We start from the raw sequence: 21,288 nt of genomic DNA on the forward strand, positions 1-21,288 counted from the left end.
TACAAGGGCCCCCAGATGTAATAGTCGGCCCCTGCTGCACTGACTTTGAACAGAACTGCAATTTTTCAAGGGCCACTTTATGTCCCTTTTCACCTAGGTGATTCAGCAAGGCAATGGTGTCAATCACACAATCTCTATGACTTTTAGACGCCACCAAGAGGTCGTCTATATATTGCACCAAAACAGACTTTCCAGGTAAGACTAAAGATTCAAGGCACTTTTTCAGGATCTGATTAAAGATAGAGGGGCTTTCTGTGTACCCCTGGGGGACCCGATTCCAAACATACACGTGACTGTCGAAAGCAAATGAGAAAAGAAATTTGCTGTCTGGATGCAATGGGATCGAAAAGAATGCATGAGATAGGTCTATCACAGTAAACCATTCGGCATCCCAGGGAATCTGATACAGGATCACTGCTGGGTTCGGGACAATAGGACAGCAAGGAACAACAATCTTGTTTACCTTTCTCAGGTCCTGCACTACCCTGTACTTGCCACTAGGTTTCTTGATTCCAATTATGGGTGAGTTACATGGACTACTCATCACTTCTTGTATGATGTTTGCTTCTAGCAACTTTTGTATTTCAATGGCAACTCCTGCTCTCACTTCGGCACTCATTTTATATGGCTTGGTATTGGGGTAAACTGCATTTTCTTTCATGGCTATTTGTATGGGGTCTATATTTGCCATTAATCCTACATCCTTTCCAGTAAAGTCCCATACTTCTGGTTTCACTGTCTGTTGGAGTTCTTCGGGTAAGTCTTGTATAGTCATTCGTTTAATTTCTGAGTCAGGTCTTATTAACATTAATTTATAGATGCCATCTTCGTCTGGGGTCTGAATTTCAACGCCCTTTGGTGTGCAAAAGATGGTGCAATTCATTTTGCACAACAAATCGCGTCCCAGTAAGTTTACTGGACTGGTATCACAAACGACAAATCTGTGCATTTCTTTAAAGTTCCCTATTGTGATCTCCATGGGCTCAGTAACTGGGGTACTAATCAATTGATTAGAGACACCCACTACTTGGATTGCTTCTCCCGAGAGGGGAAGGTTTGGAACGTCCGCTGTTCTCACAGTAGAACGGGTAGCACCAGTGTCCAATAGGAAGGTGACATCATTTCCATCAACCTTTCCTTCAATGTATGGCCCTGACTGGTCTACCGGCAAGGAGGCGCCAAGTACGCACTCCTCGTCCTCCCCTCTCAGGCCCCGTCAGTACTGGTCATCACAGAGAAAAGTATCATTCAACAGAAACTGCGAAGTTGCTGCATTTCTATTCTCATTTCCTCCCCAGATTTCTATGTCGTCACCCTGCGGTGATTTTCCTTTATAATTTTGTTTTGGCGCTCGGGGCAATTGACTTGCTTTTACCTGTTGCTGGGTCTTTCTTGGTTTTTCATTCTGCGTCTGTGGAATTAAATCAGGGGTATGGGAATTATCATGCTGTAAATATGGACACTCGTCTCTCCAGTGCCCGATTTCTCCGCACTGGTGACAGGGAAATTTCTTTTTAGCTTCTTCTCTACTCATTTTTACTTTGGGCTTCCCTCCACCCCCAAGATCCTGGATTTGGGGTATTCTTATTCATTTTACTCAATTGCTTTTCCTGCTGTTCTGCTAACTCTACTTGTGCCCACATGACTTTCTCCTTCAAAGCCTTTCGCTTTTCTGCCATCTCATCCTCACAGTACTTTGCGTACCGTAGGACCTCATCCATTTTCTTAGACTGCCAACAAATCTTATTGTCTTTAATCCACTGGCAAATTTCAGGTCTTAAACCATTTACAAACCTGTAAATGAAGTGGGTCATGTCCTTCATCTCGATGTTGTCTATACCACTGTAGGTTTTAAACACCTGTAACAGTCTTTCATAAAAAGAGTGCAGAGTCTCATCCCTTTCCTGCGTGGTTCTATCTATCTTAGTCCAATCAGTTTCCTTTGCAGGCACTTTTTGCTTCAGGTGTAGAATTACCTGATCATATTTCTTCATCACGTCATCAGAGGGTGTTCCTGTGTTAGGGTCCCTCGGGTATTCCTCACTAGGCCAACCTATGGCGATCTTACACTCGGTCCATAAATCTACAGGGACCACTATATCAAAGAACCCATCCAAGTCTTTCCACAGGCACCTTTACAAACCTTTCCACTTGCCTGTACCAGTCCACAGGTTTCTCTCGTAAATTTGGGAAATCATTTGTAAAGGACACAATATCCTGTCTGGACCATGGAACATGCACGTATTTTCCACCTGGCACTTCGCGCATAGGATATAACTGCTTTGGTTTGTCAGCTTCTTTTAGAACGAATTCAGGAGTCGCTTGTTTGGATCTAGCCTCATCTTTCTTTTTGGCCCATCTGGCTTTCCATCTTTCTACGTCTCCCCATTTCTGCAACACAGTCAATAATTCTTTGACCTGTGCCTTCTTCCCTGACACGTTCAGGTTTTCCAGATCCTTGTCCGAGAAATCTGCTCTGTACGGTTTTTGCAAAGGTTTTGATTTCGAGATATCTATTCCCATACTAGCTGCAGTGTCGGTTAGTTTTTCATGGAGTATTCTGGCATTTCGAGTAAGGCTCTTGCAGATAAACAGCAGCTCTTCTTCTGAGTAGGTATTTAGTCTGTCTAATCCTACATTTATTTTATTTATTTTATTTATTCAAAGTTTTATATAGCGCGAACAAGATCCTTACAGATATCAGAGCGCTTCACAAAGACAGGGAAGGGGCAACAGAGTAAACAGAGATAATGGGAACAGTAAAATAATCAGTGACAAGGTAATAACATGGATGATAAAAACAAACATAAAACCAATCCATATATGATCAGGTAGGTAACATGGTAACATGGTAATAACATGGTAATAACATGGTAAGTAACATGGTAATAACATGGATGAAAAAACAAACATAAAACCACTCCATATATGATCAGGTAAGGGAGTAGTATATAGCAGCACAGGTCATTGATCCCACTACCATGGCGTACAGGTGGATCAGTAAACCAACGTGTATCATATCTTGGTCGGTAGTAATAGAGTAGCGTAATAGTGCCCCCAACAAGTCGAGGATAGGCAGAGCAGCGATACAAGCAATGCAGAGTCTCTGACCCAACATCTGTAGCGATCAGGAGATCTTGGCCAGAAGCATTGTTTTCACCTCTTTCTTGAAGAGTGCAGTGGAGGTGATTAGCCTTGTTTCAGGAGGGAGCGCATTCCAGATCCTGGGTGCCATTCCTGAGAAGGAGCGTTTGTAAGTTTTCGCTTTCCGAAATCTACGAGGTTTCAGGAGTAGATTTTTAGTACTCCTATTGGATCTCGACCCTCCTGATATAGACAGCTTTTGAGCGAGGTAGTAGGGTGCCTTGTGGTGCACGGCCGCGTGTGTCATAGTTGCAATTTTTAGCTGTATTCTGGCTTCAAAAGGCAGCCATTTTAGAGACTTTAGGTCTGGGGATATGTGCGAGTGCTTTCTTGAGCCAGTAATGAGTCTCGCGGCAGCGTTCAGGGAGGCTCTTAAGGGTGCTGTTGTGGATAGCGGGAGACCGCTGAGGGTCGCAATTCCGTAGTCTATTCGAGGGATGACTAGAGCTTGTACAGCAGTTTGGAAGTCTTTGGCAGGGAGGAAGGGTTTAATTTTCCTCAGCGTGTTAATTTGGAAATTAGCTGCTTTTGTGGCTTTGCTGACGTGCTGCTGCATGTCGAGCTTGGCGTCGAGTGTGATGCCTAGGGATTTCGCCGAGTCCACGATGGTAGGTTGGACATTGAGTGCTGTTAGGTTGTTGAGCCAGGTTTGGGTGGTGGAGATTTTCGCCGGAGGTGAGATGAGTAGGAACTCAGTTTTTAGAGCATTTAGTTTGAGGTGATTATCGGCCAGCCAGGATTGGGTGTTAATAAGCGTGGAATTCAGCTGTTTGATATCTTCCGGGGACTGTAACTTTAGGTAGAGTTGCGTGTCATCAGCGTACATATGGAATTGAACATTGGATGCTTGAAGCAAGGTGGCGAGGGGTTCCATAACGAGGTTGAACAGTGTAGGAGAGAGGGTGGATCCTTGTGGAACCCCAAGATCTGCAGGCACCGGTGTAGATAGTACATTGTCGATCTTGAACCTCTGAGACCGGTTGTGAAGGAAAGACGAAAACCATTTGAGAACAGTTCCCGATAGCCCCATCCTAGTACTTAGCAGCTCCAACAAGTTCTCATGTTTGACCGTGTCAAATGCTGACGAGAGATCAAGAAGGATGAGGAGGCAGGACTCATTACGATCCAGAATTTGGAGGGCGTCATCAATTATGTGTGTCATAGCTGTTTCCGTGCTATGTTTCGCTCTGAAACCTGATTGATGAGGGTTGAGGAGGTCAAATTTATCAATGTGTTTTGTTAGTTGGAGTTGGACACATTTCTCCAACAGTTTGGCCAGGGTGGGGATATTGGTGATGGGTCGATAATTGTTTAGGTCAGACGGATCAGCTGTAGGTTTTTTGAGTATAGGCGTGACTTGCCCCACCTTAAGGGAGTCTGGAATGTGTCCTTGTCGCAACGAGCTGTTAATGATCTTGGTCCAGAGAGGGAGGAGCAAGGGGGTAAAGTCTTTTACCGCATTAGCAGGTAGAGGGTCTGTGAGGTGATTAGAGGGCTTCAAAGTGCAGAGCAGTTTGTGTATAGCTTCTTCCGAGTAGGTGTCGAAGTACTGCCAAGATGCCTTGTTTTTAGGTTGAGTGTCAGCCATTCTGGTGTAGTTGGAGTATCGATTTACATCCATTATGAGGTCATTTCTTATGTTGTCAGTCTTATGTTTAAAGAAAGCAGAGAAGGCTTCACAGTGTGGAGTGTCATTTGTTGTGCTATTTGCTTGTGTGGGTTGTGCCTTTGTTTGGGTCTTGATTAACTCGAACAGTTTTCTTGGCCTATTCTTCGCTTGGTCCAGCTGGCGGCTGAAGAAGTCCGACTTTGTGCGCTTTATTTTCCTAAAGTAGGCATTTCTCTTGTTCTTGAGTTTTTTGAGATGCAGTGCTGAAGGGTCCGATCTCCAGGTGCGCTCTGCCATTCGCATATTACGCCTTTCGTCATTGAGACTGCCATCATACCATGGGTTAGAGATTTTGGTGGAGACTCTCTTCAGTTGCAGAGGGGCGACTTCATTGACTATTGTATTCATAGAGTCAAGGTAGTGGTCAGTCAGTGATTGAACATCTGAGGCACCTGAAGGGGGAAGGAGGAGGTTGCCGATGTGGGGAGGTAGGGTGGAGGGGTTAAGATTCTTCAAATCCCTTTTCCATGTTTTGGATTTGATTGGTTGAGTAGGGTTAGGTTTAACTTTTTCATTGATAAAGAAGGTGATAATGTGGTGATCTGACCAATCGCAGGGTAGAATCGCTTCCAATTGAATAGCGTTCTCTTTGGCAATGATGAGATCGAGTATCGCGCCTTTGTCGTGTGTTGGTTTATCGCATAATTGGGTGAGGTCAAGCGCATTGAGGAAAGTTTTTAGACTATTCACTGCAGTGTCTTTCTGATCGTTCCAGTGGAGATTGAAGTCACCCAGGTAGACTTGAGTGGTCTGCCGACCGGCGTTGGAAGTGATCAGGTCCATGACTTGTTGGGTGAATATGAGATTGTCACCAGGCGGGTGATAAATGAGATGTAAAGTACATACTTGTTTGCCCTCACTGATGATGTCTAGGCAGAGGAGTTCACAGGAGGAAAGGGAGGGGGAGGTGACTTGAGTAACGGAGATGTTGCTCTTAACAATGCATGCAATTCCCCCGCCCGTCTTGCCAGGAGGCCTGTCCAACCTAATGATGTGATAATTGGGGGGGACCAGTATGTCCATAATCGGGGTGGAGGCTTCAGTGAGCCACGTTTCCGTTAGAAAGGCTAGGTCTAGCTCCCTATTTGAGACAAGATCCGCGATGTCGGAGGAATGTCTCTGGGCCGATCTGCAGTTTAGTAGGATGCATTTGAGTTTGGGACAGAGAAGGGTGGACGAGCTTTCTAGTGTGAGGGGAACTTTCCTGAGGTTGTTAGGGACGGAGCCTCTGTTGTTGAGTGTTGGGAGCCTCAGAGCGTTTGTGGGAATTGTGGGTATGGGGATGTGTGAATTGGAAAAACCTTTTACCGGACCTGGGCCATAAGAGTGTAGGAGAGAGCAAAGGTCGAGGTCAGACAAGGGGCTGAGAACACGACGGGGGCGGTGGGAGTTATTGCGAACGGGGATAGTAGACCATTGCTGGAGTCGTCGGGGGCGAGTGTATGTAGGAAGGGTGCGTCGTTTGTAGGGTAATGGGATGGTGGGAGGTAGACTGGGCTGTGAGGAGAGAAGGTCTTTGATTGCGTGGATGTCTTTTTTGATTTGTAAAATTTCCTCCTTGACTTGTTGGAGTGTGGATAAGGTCAAGTCAGGAGGGTTGTTGAGGTGTTCCGCGGTGCTAATGGGTGGGATGGTATTCAAGGTGTGGACGTGTTTGTGGGCGAGGGGTGTGAGTGGTGAAGGTGAGGCAGGCGGTGGGTGGGAAGCATAGATAGTGACTTCAGTGGGAGACGATACAGGTGAGTAGAAGAGTGAGTGAAGGTTGAAGACAGTGGGGGAGACAGGAGGGTAGTGAGGGCTCAGAATAGGAGGTGGGAGAGAGGGGGGTGCTAGGGTAAGGGAGGAGGTATGTTCTGTATCTTGAGTTGGGAGGGGGATAATGTTATGAGTGGGAGTGGGGAGGGAGCGGGGAAGGGAGAGGAGTCTGCCGTGGGGGGGATGGGGTTGTTGGGTGGATAAACTCCGCGTGATGGTGTGTGCAGATGTAGGCGTGTTGTGGGTGGGAGTTGTTGTGTCGGGTGTGAGAGACACGTGGGTGGGAGTGGAGAGAGAGATGGGGAGGGAAAGGTGTCTGTCGAGGGGGGGATGAGAGGGGGTGGATAAACTTTGGGCGATGGCTTGTTCAAATGGTGGAGTGTTGTGGATGGGGGATGATCTGTCCGAGGGGAGATGGATGGAGGGGGTGTAGGTGGGGATAAGAAGTGTCGTGTTGGAGGGGCTACTAGTATGTGCGGCGGGGATATTCGTGACTGTCCTTGGGGAGTGGCGTGCGTTAACAGCAGGTGGGCCATTTACTGGGGTGCTGGGGGTAGAGGTGTAGTAGGTGGTGGCTGCGAGGTCAGGGGGGATAGTGCTGGCGGACTTCTGGGTTCGGGTCCGCAGCTTGGAGAGGTGCTCTTTGAACTTGGGGAACAGGTTGTCTAGTAGTTCCAGGTTCTTGTCCGTGGCTTGGATCAGGACAATCCCGGTATTATAGATTGTAATGGTAGACCTGCCAGGGAAGAGGTGGGAAGGTGTGATGGTGAGAGTTGAGCCATGGGCTGTTTTCTTGGTGATGGAGACTGTGAGTAGAGATAGGAAAGTTTTTCTCCATTGGGCTCTGCGTGAGGTGTGGAAGATGAAATCAGTGTTCAGGGCTCCATTGCCCGATGAGAAGTAGGTGTCGGCAAAGGGTGTTTCCGGGTGCGCCCTCAAGAAGTTGTGTTTGAAACGTTTAGTGGCATTTTTGGAGAGAGGGGTGGAGGGGTAGTTAATTCTAAAAGTGTGCTTGCCGTTGAGCTCCATTTTAGAGAGGCTGTGGTGTTAGGTGTCTGAACTAGGGCGATAGTACACGCTGTCAGCCGCTAGTTACAAGGCCAAGGAGGACACTTGTGAGTGAGCATAGATATAGGGGGTGGAGGTCAGTGTGATCCCCGAACAGCCAGTGCGTGGGAGCATCTTATCAGATGTATCCTATATACAAGGTAGCAGTCAACTTACACCGTGTGACCTATTAGGTGGAGGCCTATTAGGTGGAGGCTTAGTTACATATCAGAGTGTACATGGTAGCAGCAATGTAGTCTAGGCTTAGAAAGTGGCTGGGCGCAGTTTGCCTACCAGAGAGAGTTGGATGAGGTCGTAATAATCAGTGCAATATCGTGACGTAGCTTACAATGAGAACCCAATAAGAAAATAAGTAAATGTGGAAGCGGACAGTGAGTGATGGGGATAGAGGTGAGATATGTGCAGCTTGTCGCATATAAAATACAGGCTAGAATAGAGCTAATCTACTAAATAGTTACTAAGTCCCCTAAATGTGCATACATATTGCAGTAATAACAATATGGCACTACAATAAAAATACAATAAAATACAGGCTAGAATAGGGCTAAACTACTAATGAGTTACTAAGTCCCATAAGTGTGCATATATATAGCAGCAATAACAATATGACACTAGAATATACGATGGCAGTGTGAAAGCAATGCATAAAGTGTCGTGATCCAGTAATAAGACAATAAGATAAAATACTTAAAATAAAATTGGAGCCTGCGGTAAAAAGGCAATAACTAGTCCGTGATGGCCGCTGAGTAGAGAGAGAGGTCAGTCTTAAATGGCCGCCATGTAGGGGGACTGGAGACGCTATTCCTTTATTTGTTGTTATTGCCTGTGAGCAGAGTGGAGAGGTTCCAGGTTCCGTTTGAAGCAAGCCCAGTTAGTTCCAAGCTGGGTGTGAGGTAGCGTTCGTTGTGTCACAGGTGAAGGAAAGGAGGTTACGGGGACAGTGCCAAATACGATTAGAAATAGCCTGAGGAGACCAGATCTTAATACATAAGGTGCAAAAGAATGATTAGCCACAATGGTGGTCCGAGGGGGGAGACTGTGTCAAAATGGCCACCACATATGGGGAGAAGAGACATTAGTCCACTATTTATTTCCATGCTTTGTGAGCAGTGAGATCAGACATTTAGACCTCTTTCTATTTCCATGCTTGTGAGCAGTGAGATAAGTTTCGTTTCTCCCTCTGTGGGGGAGACTCATCCCGATGGACTCTCGTGGGCACAGTAGGTGATTTATGGCCTTAGGTTCTTGTTTTTTTCGACCCCCGCCATTTTGTACAAGTAACAGCAAAGTTCAGAGCCAAAGAAAATGTACATAAATACCTTCTCTTGTAGTTAAGGACTGTGTCCGCTGCACGCTAATGTGCTCACCAGTGACTGCAAACTATTTCCATGCCGGCGTCAGCTGCTCCTCTCAGCCCTCCAGTCCGTTGGTGTTCCTTTACTGCGGGGCGGGTGGGAGAGTTCCTTTACTGCGGGGAGGGGGGTGCTGTCCTCATCCCGGTGTGCAATCGGTGGCTTCTGGGGGGGGGGGGCGTCCGTTGCTTCGGCGGCTACGGCGGCTTCTGGGTGGGGGGAGGGGGTCCGTTGCAATCGGCGGCTTCTGGGTGGAGGGGGGTCCGTTGTTTCAGCTCATGCGTGGAGGCGGGGTCCGGTGTTCGTCCCGCGGTGCTCCCCTGCTGCGCCTGTTGTCCGTTGTACCCCTGTAGCGGCCAGCATCTGCCAATTTAGAGAAGGGGGGGGGATGGGTCCGGTGCTCGGTGCTCGGTCCACCTTGGTCCCGGTGCAGCTGGGCTGATCTCCGCCGTGACTCCTGTGGGGCCGCTCCGGTGTTAGCAGGCAAGCCTCTGCGGGCAGGCGCCCTCCCGCAGGCAGCACAGGGCTCACCGATCCAAGAGAGCTCCCTGATGTAGGCGGCTCCTGCGGTGCGCAGCTCTTCAGAGTGGTCCGGTGTAGAACGGGCGCCTTCCTTCGACCTCAGGGCGATCTCGGACTCCAGCACCTCCAGAGACCAGCTTAAGCGCCTCCAATGTCCAGCGCCAACGTCCAGCTTCAGCGTCTCCAAGGTCCAGCGCCAGAGCAGTAGCCGTCCTCTCAGCAGCCGATCTCGAGGCAGCTAGGCAGCTCGTGTGATGTCCAACGCCCGGGCAGCAGCCGTCCCCAGACCAGGTAATATCACTACTTTTATCCAGTTACTTGCTCCAGTTACTCTTTGTTGGGTCCTCGAAGATGCGGGTGCTAACGGGGATTAAGTCCAGAATTGGAACCCCACGCACTCGGAGCTCTGACCAGGAGCTCCGAGTGCTTCCTGCCAACAGTTCTTCTATTTCTACTCTCAGTTTGTAGAGATCTAAAGGTTTTGACTGAAGAACTTGTTTTTCTAATTCTCGATTCCATCTCTCAATTTCTTCAGGAGTCACTAGCGTGACACTCTTAGTACCTGAAGTTGATTCCATTTGAATCTCCCTCGTATTGAAAGGATTATGTCTTTTCTGCATCCTTTTCCCTGATTCCCTAATGGGCAGATCCATTAGCGAGACTTCAGACTCACACTCACTTGTTTGGTCATCTACAATTAAGGGCTCTGGTCTCGGTTGGGCTATAACTGGGGTAATAACTGGAGGTTTTGGACTCCCTTGCCGGTCCCCATACAACGGAACCACTGGTCCAATAGTTACCGGGATTGTCAATGCTTCAGGGTTTGTATTTAGCTGTGAGATTTTCTGAACTATTTCAGCTCTCTGCTTTGCTAGTGCCTCTCGTTCCCTGTCCTCCAATATCCTTTCGACTGAATTGTCATGTAATACCTGTGGGGTCAAAGTTGGAGCATAACTCGGGGCAGTGGGATGTGTCTCTCTTGGTCCTTCACCATAATTAGGTTTTGGGTACAAAGTTCCTGTGCCTAGGGATCTTGGTTCTTCCTCATACAGAGGGTTTAAGAACGGCATTCCTGAACTGGATGGTCTTGCCTCACCTTCGTAGAGAGGTCTAGAGCAAAAGTCTCTTTCGCGTGAGTATCTCGCCTCTCCACTAGTGGATATTCTTGGATAAATATCTCTTGCATCTATGGGTCCTAAATTCTCGGTATAGGGAGGTATTTGACAACTCCCTCCTACACTTGCGGATCTGACCTCATCCTGGGGCGGAGGTCTTCGAGAATTATCCCCTTCACTAGAAGGTCGGTGTCCTTCATTATAAGGAGGCGGACTTCTTATAAACATGTCGTCTAACAACTCATCATCCGACTCTCCAATGGGCACCCAGTGTTTGCATTTTTCTGTTTTCTTCTCCCCCCCAGGAGGACCACCCACTGGCATCATTGGAAACAGTCCTTCCACAATCATATTCTGTCTCCACTGTTTCATCTTTTTGTCACGTGTCTCTTGTTTCAGTTTTGGATAAAATTTTGTTAACCCTTTATCCATTCGGGGCTTATCCCTTTCAAAAGCCTCGATTTCCCATTGCTCTAGTGCTTCGTACTGCGTTAGTCTAGGTCTGGGATGTAAATCATTCATTCGGGTTCTTAAATTAAATAGAATCCTGCCATTAAAGGTATCCTCTAACGGGAAAGCCAATATTCCGTCATCTTTTGTGTATTCCGCCCAGTTTTCCAACCATACACACGAGTGGTACCCTTTATCAAACATCATGAAAGATGCGGGAGTATTAGGTGGCGGAATGACAACACCTTCTCTGGTTCTAATCGGTTTGTCTTTTTTGAAATAATTCTTTACTTTGTTTACAAGTGACAGCTTTCTCTTATTTCCGTACATAATGCTAGTGTTATGACCTTTCCACTGATCGTTCTCAAACCCTAAGTGTCGTGGATCAGGTCTAGTATGCGGTCTATACGAGTGCCACATACGATTTCTGCGAGTGACTTTGTTTACAAAATCACTTCCAATCCCAATGTGTCTTTTATTTTCGTGCGACCAATGTAATGCACGAATTCAAATAATCTCAACCAATGGGTGCACGGCCTTTCCGCGAGACTGTTCTCACGCTTCGGCACTCACCCCTCCTTTACAATTTCAGCTCCGCTACACACCCGCTGCGTCTACCAATCCGAGCGCGGCACAGAGTGACGTCAGAGCAGCTTCACGACTGACTCCCTCCTTCACAAGGTAACGGAAACTTAACTTCTTTCTCTCTAAAGTGCAAGTGTTTTGTTATTCAACAACGAATACACATTCGCCACTGTACTCAAGTGTCTAGACAGTATAGATTTGTTTCACTACAAGTAAACTTCTTCTGTCTACTTTTCACACACTACGGATAGATCTCTTCTGCCTACCCTTCACTCAAGCATTAGGGAACCTGCTACTTCTCCGACTCATCCACTTCTGGGATATATGCTAAGTCTAAAGTTTCACCCGCGAACCCTTTTGCTATCACCCAAGCTCCGATGAACCTGCTACTCCTTCTGGTGTGACCCTTAGTAGGTTGTATCACGATAGAAGTTTTGCCAGCGATCTCGTTGCTAACATTTATTCAAACATGCATTCAGAAAACCCTAGTTAGTGCTTCCAGTTCTGCCTAACCTGCACCAACTTTCCTAAAGCCAGTGACCTCAAAGCAAGTGGATTCTCTTCACCACTCGCTATTCAATTCCCCGGGGATTCTCAACAACATAAAACGCTTTACAAACAAATGTGTTAATACATATATCAGTACAATAATAGGAAAAACAATTTAAAACATTTCATAATTTTTCAAAGCAAAACATTTCACGTGAGTGATCAGTTCACACAAACTGTTTTACTCTTGTAGCAGCGATATACTTTTCTTAGCAGCATCCAACTTATCTAGCTTAACTAGTCCTACCTAACTTTAACTAGTCCCTAACCATCACCTCTGCTACCAGAAAATTACTGATAGAGATCGTAGGTCACCCAACCAATAATTTCATCATATAGTTTTCGGGCCCATAAATTTCCGTTTAAACCATACATTAATCAGATGACCTCACAATTCTACTACCAGCAATCCTGATTCCTTCCTATTGTATTCTAGTGTACCCGACTTACCATCCACCGTTACGGGTACCCATGACCACGATAGATCAGGGAGCTGGCTGTAAAAGAAAGGCAAGTAACACAAATACCAAACCTTTGAATTTATAAAATGACCACGGACAACTGAGAAGTTTTAAAAGTTTATCTTAGTATTCAGTTTCTGAGAGCATTAGGCTTACAGTTAAAAGGCAATCGATAATCAGGATAACGAAAAATACATAACCATACAGGAAAAATATAAGGGCAATCATATAAAACTTGTAATCTGGAAAAAAATGGTAACACGCAAAGCAGAAATGGAACTTAAGGATGAACACCTATGAATGGGCAAGCTTATGCACGTACTAGAATTACACTATTGGGACGTACTTCACGAAAAATGAGTAGAAAATGAGGAATCCTATATATCTATAGAAAGGGTAGAAAGTGGAACACGCTATAAATCTAACAATGGTACTTCAAACAGTTTGCAAAGGGAAATTATAAACCACATCTATAGTTCATCGACAGTTAAAATGAATGTACTCTAAAAGGTAGGGAAACAAAGGAACACGCTATGAAAATAAATGCGTTGATTCTTCATATAGTAGATTGTGGAAAGCATGGAAAATTACGTATGCAAAGGTATGTCTTTATTGAAACAAAGACAGAAAAATAGAAGGTGCAGTATAGAGTTTTCGCACTATATATTTACCTAGAATGGTGTGAAAACCAACCCTGGCCACGGGTCAGCTTAAGGACAGGATAAACCCCAAGGAAGGGCAGTCATCAATGGGACAGCAGATGCAGAATGGACACCTCAGGGCAGGACAGGAAAACCAGATTAGGATCAGGACAGGACCACCAGGACACGACCAGCACCCGCAGTTTGGAAGCAACGCCTGCGCTCCACCCTCTCTGCAGCTATCAGTCAGAACCCCAATTGGGTTAGCGAACTTCCCAGCAAAGTGCTCTGCCAGCACTTAAGGTTTAGTAAAACCTTCAGAGTCTATGGTCAAATTCGGACAGAGTGCTCCGCAGCACCTCTGTATCAGTCACCTATTGAGTGCGTTGGGTCAGTGACAGGTCAGCTATTCAGACAAGTCGGACAATTTCTCTAGCTGAACCTAGGCTAGATATACTGTTTTCGGGTCAGTGTACCACCCCCCAATGTTGCAAAGTGTCAGAATCCCCAATTTCAATTGGTCCTAAAGTAGGATAGGTTAACACACCAATCAGAACAAACTTCTACAAGCCTAAATTACCATTTTCTGGGACCGCCTAGTGATTTTGGGGTTCTCACGGTAGATATGACAGAATACAATAGGAAAAATAACATTTGTTGCTAATGCAGTACAAGTCAGTTTCTCCGGCTGGGTGAAGGTGCATCTTCCCAGGCACGTCTTGGCTGCTACTTCTGGTTGGCAGTCATTCAATGCCATTGGCCGGGTTTTGGTCACGCGTGGTAAGGTACTCCAGTATGGACTCCCGTACATCCCATCAACCCTCCATACCGTGGTACATGAAAAGTAAGCGAAAACAAATTAAAACATAGAAATAAATGCATTCATTTGTGTATTATGAATATCTACTTTATACTCCTTATTATAAAAATATACTATGCGATTACAAATTAGTGCAACAACATTGACACGAGAGCATCTGTGCAAGCTTCACCACGTTTAATACACAAGCAGCCATCTTGAGGCTATTACGCATGCGCACATTTTCCCACCAAACTGCAACCACGTCACGTCACGTGAGTGTGACTAACGCATGCGCAGAAGCAAATTCCAAAGCGGCGGCCATATTTAAGACAAGGGTTATTCGTATTAGTAAAACACATAAGCAAGCGTCTCTAAGATACACGTACATCCAAAAATAAAGGGAAATTAGTAAAACATACATATTGGATTACGGAGTTATAAATGATTCGAGGTTCTTGACTCAAGCAAGTCGCGTAATATGCGAAATCTTGATCTATCACCGTCATCAGGATTGGTAGCCGCTGGGAACAACACACAGCAAAGGCCATTACAGGATCCAGCATGGTATCGATATCTGACTGATTGGAGTGTTAGACAGATGTTTAGCACGCATTTTTCACCGCAAAGCAGGCAGCGTAGAGCAGGTAAGATGCAATCTTGCCAGATTGCTCTGAATGACAGAAACCATGTGGTATTTAATTCTTGTAGACGAGGTAAACCCAAAATGTGGAAAATGCGCTCACGACACTTCCTTTCCAGTAGAGCTCTCTCTATGGTGCTGGGAGTGATGCTGGTGATTTGCCTTGCCACATCGTAGCAGTAGAAACAAAAACAGAATCCCTGCAACGAGTGCTAGAATTAGCTGCCGTCCACGAAACACAGAGTGCGCGAAGTTGGGAATTATTCCGAGGACTGCTTGAAAAGGTGCTAACAGTCCTGAACACACGTTCTTAAATACATGAACAATACCGCTCGTATCAGACATGTTTAAGATACGTCCCAACATTGCTGAGAAATGTATAGGGCAGTTTGTATTCAAAAGTGTCTGTATCTTAGCTGAAGTCCTTGAGACTTGTAGATCATAGGTTTCTTTGGCTGAGGTCAAAGGCACGGTTAGTTGCAAAAGAATGGCTTTCATTCTGCTTAGAGTATCAATTTGTATAGAAGAGATGTTCAGTGAAGGCCATAGTGGTGACTCGCTGGCTGGTGCGATTTGGGGTAACAAAACTTGCATACAGGAAGTGACCCTGGAAGTAACCGTTACTAGATATGGAATTCCTGGCAACATGCCACAGCAGCTGTGATCATTCAACATGAGGTAACTTCCATTCGAAAGTAGTCCAAATGTTGGATTATTCACTGCGGCTGGTGAACCCTGCAGGTGACAGTATACATTTGCAGTGGAACCGTTACAGGCCCCATGTAAATTAATACCCTGACATAAGAGAGAGACGCTTAGTGCATTTTTATAGTTTGTACCACTAAGAAACACTTCACGCCCCCCACTCCAACATCTGTGTATGTAAGGTAAATCGCAGGATGTCTTGATGTATCCTTTACCCAACCTTTCAAATTTGCCTGCTGGTATATGTTCTAGGCAATACTGAAAATGGAAGCTGGTTTCTCAACTACCTTAAATGGCAATGTTTCTAGTTTTTCAATGCTAAGCACTGTATACTTTGCTCCCCTTTGTGCCAGTTTGATCTGTTTGTCAGTTATATTGTATTCTGAAAACAGTGATGTTGTGTTGATTAAACGCCAAGGCACATAGCCTGCAAGCAGGTTTTGTAGCGTCCAGCCTAATAACAGAATAGAAGGTAATTGAGACTGGCCGGGTTGCAACATGACCAAGTCCTGTTCTATAATGTCTATGGCAAAGGATACAATGTTGTCCAATGAATATATCATGGATGACAGAGTCGTTAATCCATTGTCGACTACACAAGAGATTTCTCGATATGAATACGATCAATTTCTCGTATTCGTTCTGCAGTTTCTGCTTGGGTAACCTTCAATATTTCATTATAAGCAGCGTAGATACCAGCAATATGAAACGTTTTTGACGCGGTTTTCTTGGACCTGGCAAGAATTTCCTAAGCTCTGCGCCTTCTTGAAGTAAAGTTAAGTGTTGTTTCATATCCTCTAGTGTAGCTTTCTGTAGCCAATCAAGGCAAAGTTTCTCTACACTGTATGTTGTTACTACCCCTGATGTTGTCTTTGAACATAGCGTGGGTCTGGCCTATTGATAGTGAAACCTTGTATTTTGTTCAGGAATCGATCTTGACAGATATTCATGTCTGCAGGCCAGAGCAACCATTTTTCCCATTCAGGATCTGATCTGTTGTGATGCAAAATATTATGTATGTCGACCTCCCCCTCTGTAGTGTTATCACTGGCAGGTGCAGGTATGGACGGAGTGTTCATGTCTTTGATCTTGGCTAACCCAAGGCAAGACGTTGGTTGGACAGTGTCATTCAAAAACATTATTTGCTCTGAAATGATGCAGGCTCTAAATAAAGCTTCTATCCCCTGGACTTGCCAATCTTTTGTACCCCAGACAGATTTTGTGTCTATGTTGTCTTTCCAGAAGTCAAAACTCTGTCTAGACAGCTGGGCAATAAAGGCTGCAGAGTAAATCTGTTTTGTATTAGTTAACATATTTTTCGTTTCTGTCTTGTTCACATTTTTAAAGAAATGTTTTTCTGTATTTGACATGTTGAACCCTGAAAAACATGGAAACTTCTTTGCAAAAGTTTTTGAGCTACCCTTTGGAGGTGTAGGACAATGTTCCAATTGGTTACACATAAATACATTTCCAGGGGCGGTGGGTGACATTTGAAAGTGGTGGGGCGCAAAGTAATTAGCATCCAGCACCGTAGCGAGCGAGCGCAGCGAGCGAGCCCGAACCCCAAAAGGGAGGTTAGGGTGGATAACCCCCCCCTAGAAAATTTTGAAAAAAAAGAAGACAAATCGTGCATTTTCAAGAAAAATTTGAGAAAGCAGGAAGGTTAATAAAGCAATTGTGAAAGTGCAGTTATTACATTAATAGATGGCATAACATAGGTAGCTGCTTATTCAGTATAACCACAGAGCTTCATACATTCCGTCCTATTACGCTCAGGTGCTGAATTCAGACTATAAGACTTTCATGAAAATCTCAGCTCTAAGAGAAGAAGAAGTTGCTCAGCAGTTGGGAAACAGCCTTCACAAGCATTGGGAAAATGAGAGGCAATTACTTGAAAGCAAACTGAAAGCAATGCATCAAGTAGTAACTTAAAGCAATGCATCCAGCAAAACTGTGCATGCAGTCAACCATACAAAAGTAAACTAAAGCAAGTGTGAACCTGTTACATCCTGATCATCTCATTCCCTGCTGCTCAGCCTGTGTGTGTATGATGTCATTGGAATGTTACTGTGTGCATGGTTTGAATGTGTGGTCAGTTTGATTGAGTGGGCTGAGCAGCTGGATGCTGCTCCCGGTGGGGCCTGATTCCTTACTCCTTTTTATCTACCTTTTACTTAATTAAACTAATAAATACCAACCTAAGAATACCAACGTCTACTGGATCTTCTTACCATACAAAATACATATTATACATTGCAACAGAACCTGTGAACCTTCACTTTGAAAGCAGGGTGCTAGTCAACAGGCCAGCACATACATTTAAACTGAAGAAGAGTACACCTCAGCATGCAGGCACCAACATAAAAGCACCAAGCAAGTCAAACAGTTTAATGAAAGAAAAATGAAAGCAATACATCCAGCAAACTAGACAGTGACTCAAAAAGTAAACTGAAGCAAGTGCACACTGAAAGGAATGCGCAGTCATTAGTCAGACATTCACATAAAAGCAACTTACCAAGACACCTAATCAATTACATGGGAAAAAACTTGAGCCAATGCATCCAGAAAACCAGACCAGCACACCAAAGCATCCCACCACTGATAGGATGGCAGCTGTGCTCTTAGGGTCACCCCTCAGTTTTTTGGCAGGGTTGAGCAACCCCCACTTTTATGCCCTGTGTGTCTGAAGGGGAGACAGGCAAAAGGGGTCATAATGGGACATCTGGCACAGCCACTTTGTAATCGAGGTCACCCACCCAGCTCAAGACTGAGTTACAGGCTGATCCTAAATCTTTAAACAACCACAAGGGTCTCCAGCTAGTTGGTTCTTGAGCCAAAAGAGTCCTCAGCTCACTGGGAGTCTTTACATCGCGCCTGAGATGACATGACAATGTCCCTTAATCCGGAGCAACTGTGGGGACTGGTCTGGGTCTGGATCTGGATCTGACTTGGTACGAGCAGGATACAAAAAGTAACGGGTAGGTGGTAACCCACTTCAAGTGAAGGAGCTGTAAGGAAACTAAGCGCACTGGTGTTGATACCAATAACAGGGCAGCTCTGGCTTTCTCAGGGTGGGTGTCAGCTGTGTGATGAAACCAGCATGTGAAGCAGTTACCTCAAACAAACTAAAACCAATGCACTCATCAAGACAAGGATTTACATGAAATCAAATAGAAAACCACCATCAAGCCAGGTAGTCACCTAAAGGCAAATTGAAGTGACTGCACACTATGGGAAGTGCACTTCACCAGCCAGCCTATTACACTAAAGGAAAATAAAAGCAATGCTCCCAGTAAACAAGACAACATAAATTGAAAATGTTTCCCCGCAGGACCAACAGTCACAAAAAGTAAAGAAACAGAACGAAGTCAGAGGCACTCCAGGAATCCAGGTAGTCACACAAAATCATAACTGATTGAGCAAACTGTGTACTGAAAACTATTGCAAATAAGACAATTATATCAGAACAAACTAGTCACAGGAAAACAAATGCATGCACCCATCAAGCCGTGCATCACAAGTCAGCAAACTGAATCCAATTAAACCAGCAATACTTGGTGTCACCCAAAAGCAAAGTATAAAGTGCACTTCAGCACCCGAGATGCAATATGTACACACAAGGTAGTGGCACTCTTACCTGCAATAGGCGTACTTTTTGCCCTTCTTGCCCTGGACGGTTTTCGGGGAGTCGTTGGAAGCGGGGGAATGCTGCAGGAAGTAGTTCATGCGGGCTTTCCAATCTTTCAAACTAAAAAGGAAGAATAAAAAGGCACGTTAAAAACATGTCCCTCTTGGCAAAAGCGAAACAAGTGTGACAACGAACTACAGTAAGCATGCACAAAGAATGACAGGGGTCACAGTGGGGGATGGGCATGCACAAGATCACATGGCGCGTCCGCAGCGCTGGAAGCAGCGTGCATCTAATTTTCACACACCCACTCACTCGCGCTCTCAGACGCCCCGGACTTTCCTAGTCGATTCCAGAGCCAAGTATGCGGCACAAGCTCGAAAGAACCACCACAATCCCGGAAGTGACCTTTACACCAAGGTGCGGTGAAGGCGTCTCAACGTAAAGCTGATAATCGCTTTCCTGCATTCTACATATCATCGCGTATTTACAGACGTTTATGTTAACCCTTTGTTCGGCTCATTTATCGGGCACTGATGGGATTTTGGGAAGGAAGGCAATGTACCCAGATGTGGGTATCGGTCGCAAAAGATATACTCGCCCCCCCTTAGTAAAAAAAGGAAATCTTCCTAAGTACAGAAGAACAAACCTCTTAGTCAGCCCTTTGGGGCGCTTCAAATCGATCTGCACTTGCATATTTCTGCAGCAGATGTATTAACCCGCTGAGCTAAATAAAAGGGGATTTCACACCAATTTAAGTGCACCGGCGAGAAAAAAAACACCTTTCTGTTACAATGTTCCTTAGGACGACTTTGGAAATCATACAAATTCTGCTTTTCGCAGTCAACGACTAATCGATTCCATTATCATTTTAATTACATAAAAATAACTAGTTATACAGCCGCCATCGAATGCCGGGGTAGCCTAGCCTGAAACGCTCTACCATAAAAATGTTGGGTATGGGATGCGGTAGCTACAACAGCATGATGTGTGCTGAGAAGGTTCAATGGAAGAGACGCAGTAACATGTACTTGGCATATAACTCGGCACGTAACTCAAAGCACATCAACATATACATTTACAGTTCTGTGCACATTGACATAGATATGCCCCAAATCACATAATGTCAAAATGGAATCTGGACCCATGTCTTGCTCAAACCAGCAGCTTTGTAGTCGCATCAAGTTGGGGCAATGGCATGACCTGGAAGTCGGTGCCCTCGCACCCGGTATTAGCGTTGCCAATATTCTGCAACTCTTTGATAACTCTAAGCCACCAGCTAGCAGCACATTTGTTAAGGGCAGCTGTTTTCATTTGGCCGCTTTAATAGGGTTTGAGTAAACGTTGACCTGTAGCAGCGGACATGAGGACTCGCTCAAACGGCTATTGAGGGGAGCATGTGGTTTTCACCTTTAAGGAGGTGAAGCACAAGCATGCCTACAGAATGGTGGCTTAATCACCTGCTGTAAGAGGAAAGTGCTTTGAGGCATTCGGATCAAAGCCATTTTTGTAAACGTATCATCTGTGTACGTTCAAAATGCCAGCTTTTATCTATGAGCAGACATAATCACTTATTCTTTAAAGTCAAATTAATATTTTTTCACTCCCCTGAGATGTTGGTCCTATTATAAACATGGACATACCACAGTGTAGAAGAAACCTATTTTTTCAGTGTAATAACCATAATTTCCTTTTAATAAAGCGCTTCATACCGCCCTTGTGCTGTTTCTAAGCCGCTGTAAATACCAGCTGTTGCCATTACCCAGTTTAGTAATACTGTATTACTCACGTAATTTTTGTGCAACTAAAAGCAAACTGTATGTTGTCAAACAACCTTATGTACTAAAATTTGCTCACATGCCCTATGGTAATTGTTGGGATTGGTAGAAAGAAATGATTTTTAAACCACACTGTTAAAATCTGGCAGAAGTCTGCCAAGAGTCTCTGTACTATATATGAGATATACTATATAATATATATTCATTATTATCTAGAGGGAACATGTACTAAAACCCCTCAAGAAAGAAACCTGTGTTGTTATTTCTGCTGTCATTTCAATCATCATGTATCAGACATAAAATGCAGTGACCGAGGAAGCGGATTGATTTTACAGTGTACTTTCCTCCACCCATCCTAACATGTCGGTAATGGAAGATCCTCACGTGGGCTCCAGATAATCATGTTTTATCGCTGCAGAGAGCA

The 21,288-nt window shown here is 45.0% G+C and overlaps 1 protein-coding gene and 1 long non-coding RNA gene across 4 annotated transcripts in view; one reads left to right on the top strand and one right to left on the bottom strand.

Annotated features, from left to right (window-relative positions):
• The window catches only part of LOC144821573 (uncharacterized), a 2,083,451-nt gene that overhangs the window by 1,539,049 nt on the left and 523,114 nt on the right, over positions 1 to 21,288 (bottom strand). For all 3 annotated transcript variants that reach the window (XR_013608384.1, XR_013608383.1, XR_013608382.1), the window contains exon 5: positions 19,096 to 19,206. This is a non-coding gene — a long non-coding RNA (uncharacterized LOC144821573). The remainder of the gene's footprint in view (positions 1 to 19,095; positions 19,207 to 21,288) is intronic.
• LOC144821572 (endonuclease domain-containing 1 protein-like) overlaps positions 1 to 21,288 on the top strand; it is a 63,075-nt gene that overhangs the window by 17,629 nt on the left and 24,158 nt on the right. The gene's annotated exons all lie outside the window — the stretch shown is intronic.

Source organism: Lissotriton helveticus, chromosome 2_2 (genome assembly GCF_964261635.1).
Source record: "Lissotriton helveticus chromosome 2_2, aLisHel1.1, whole genome shotgun sequence".
Lineage (NCBI taxonomy): Eukaryota > Metazoa > Chordata > Amphibia > Caudata > Salamandridae > Lissotriton > Lissotriton helveticus.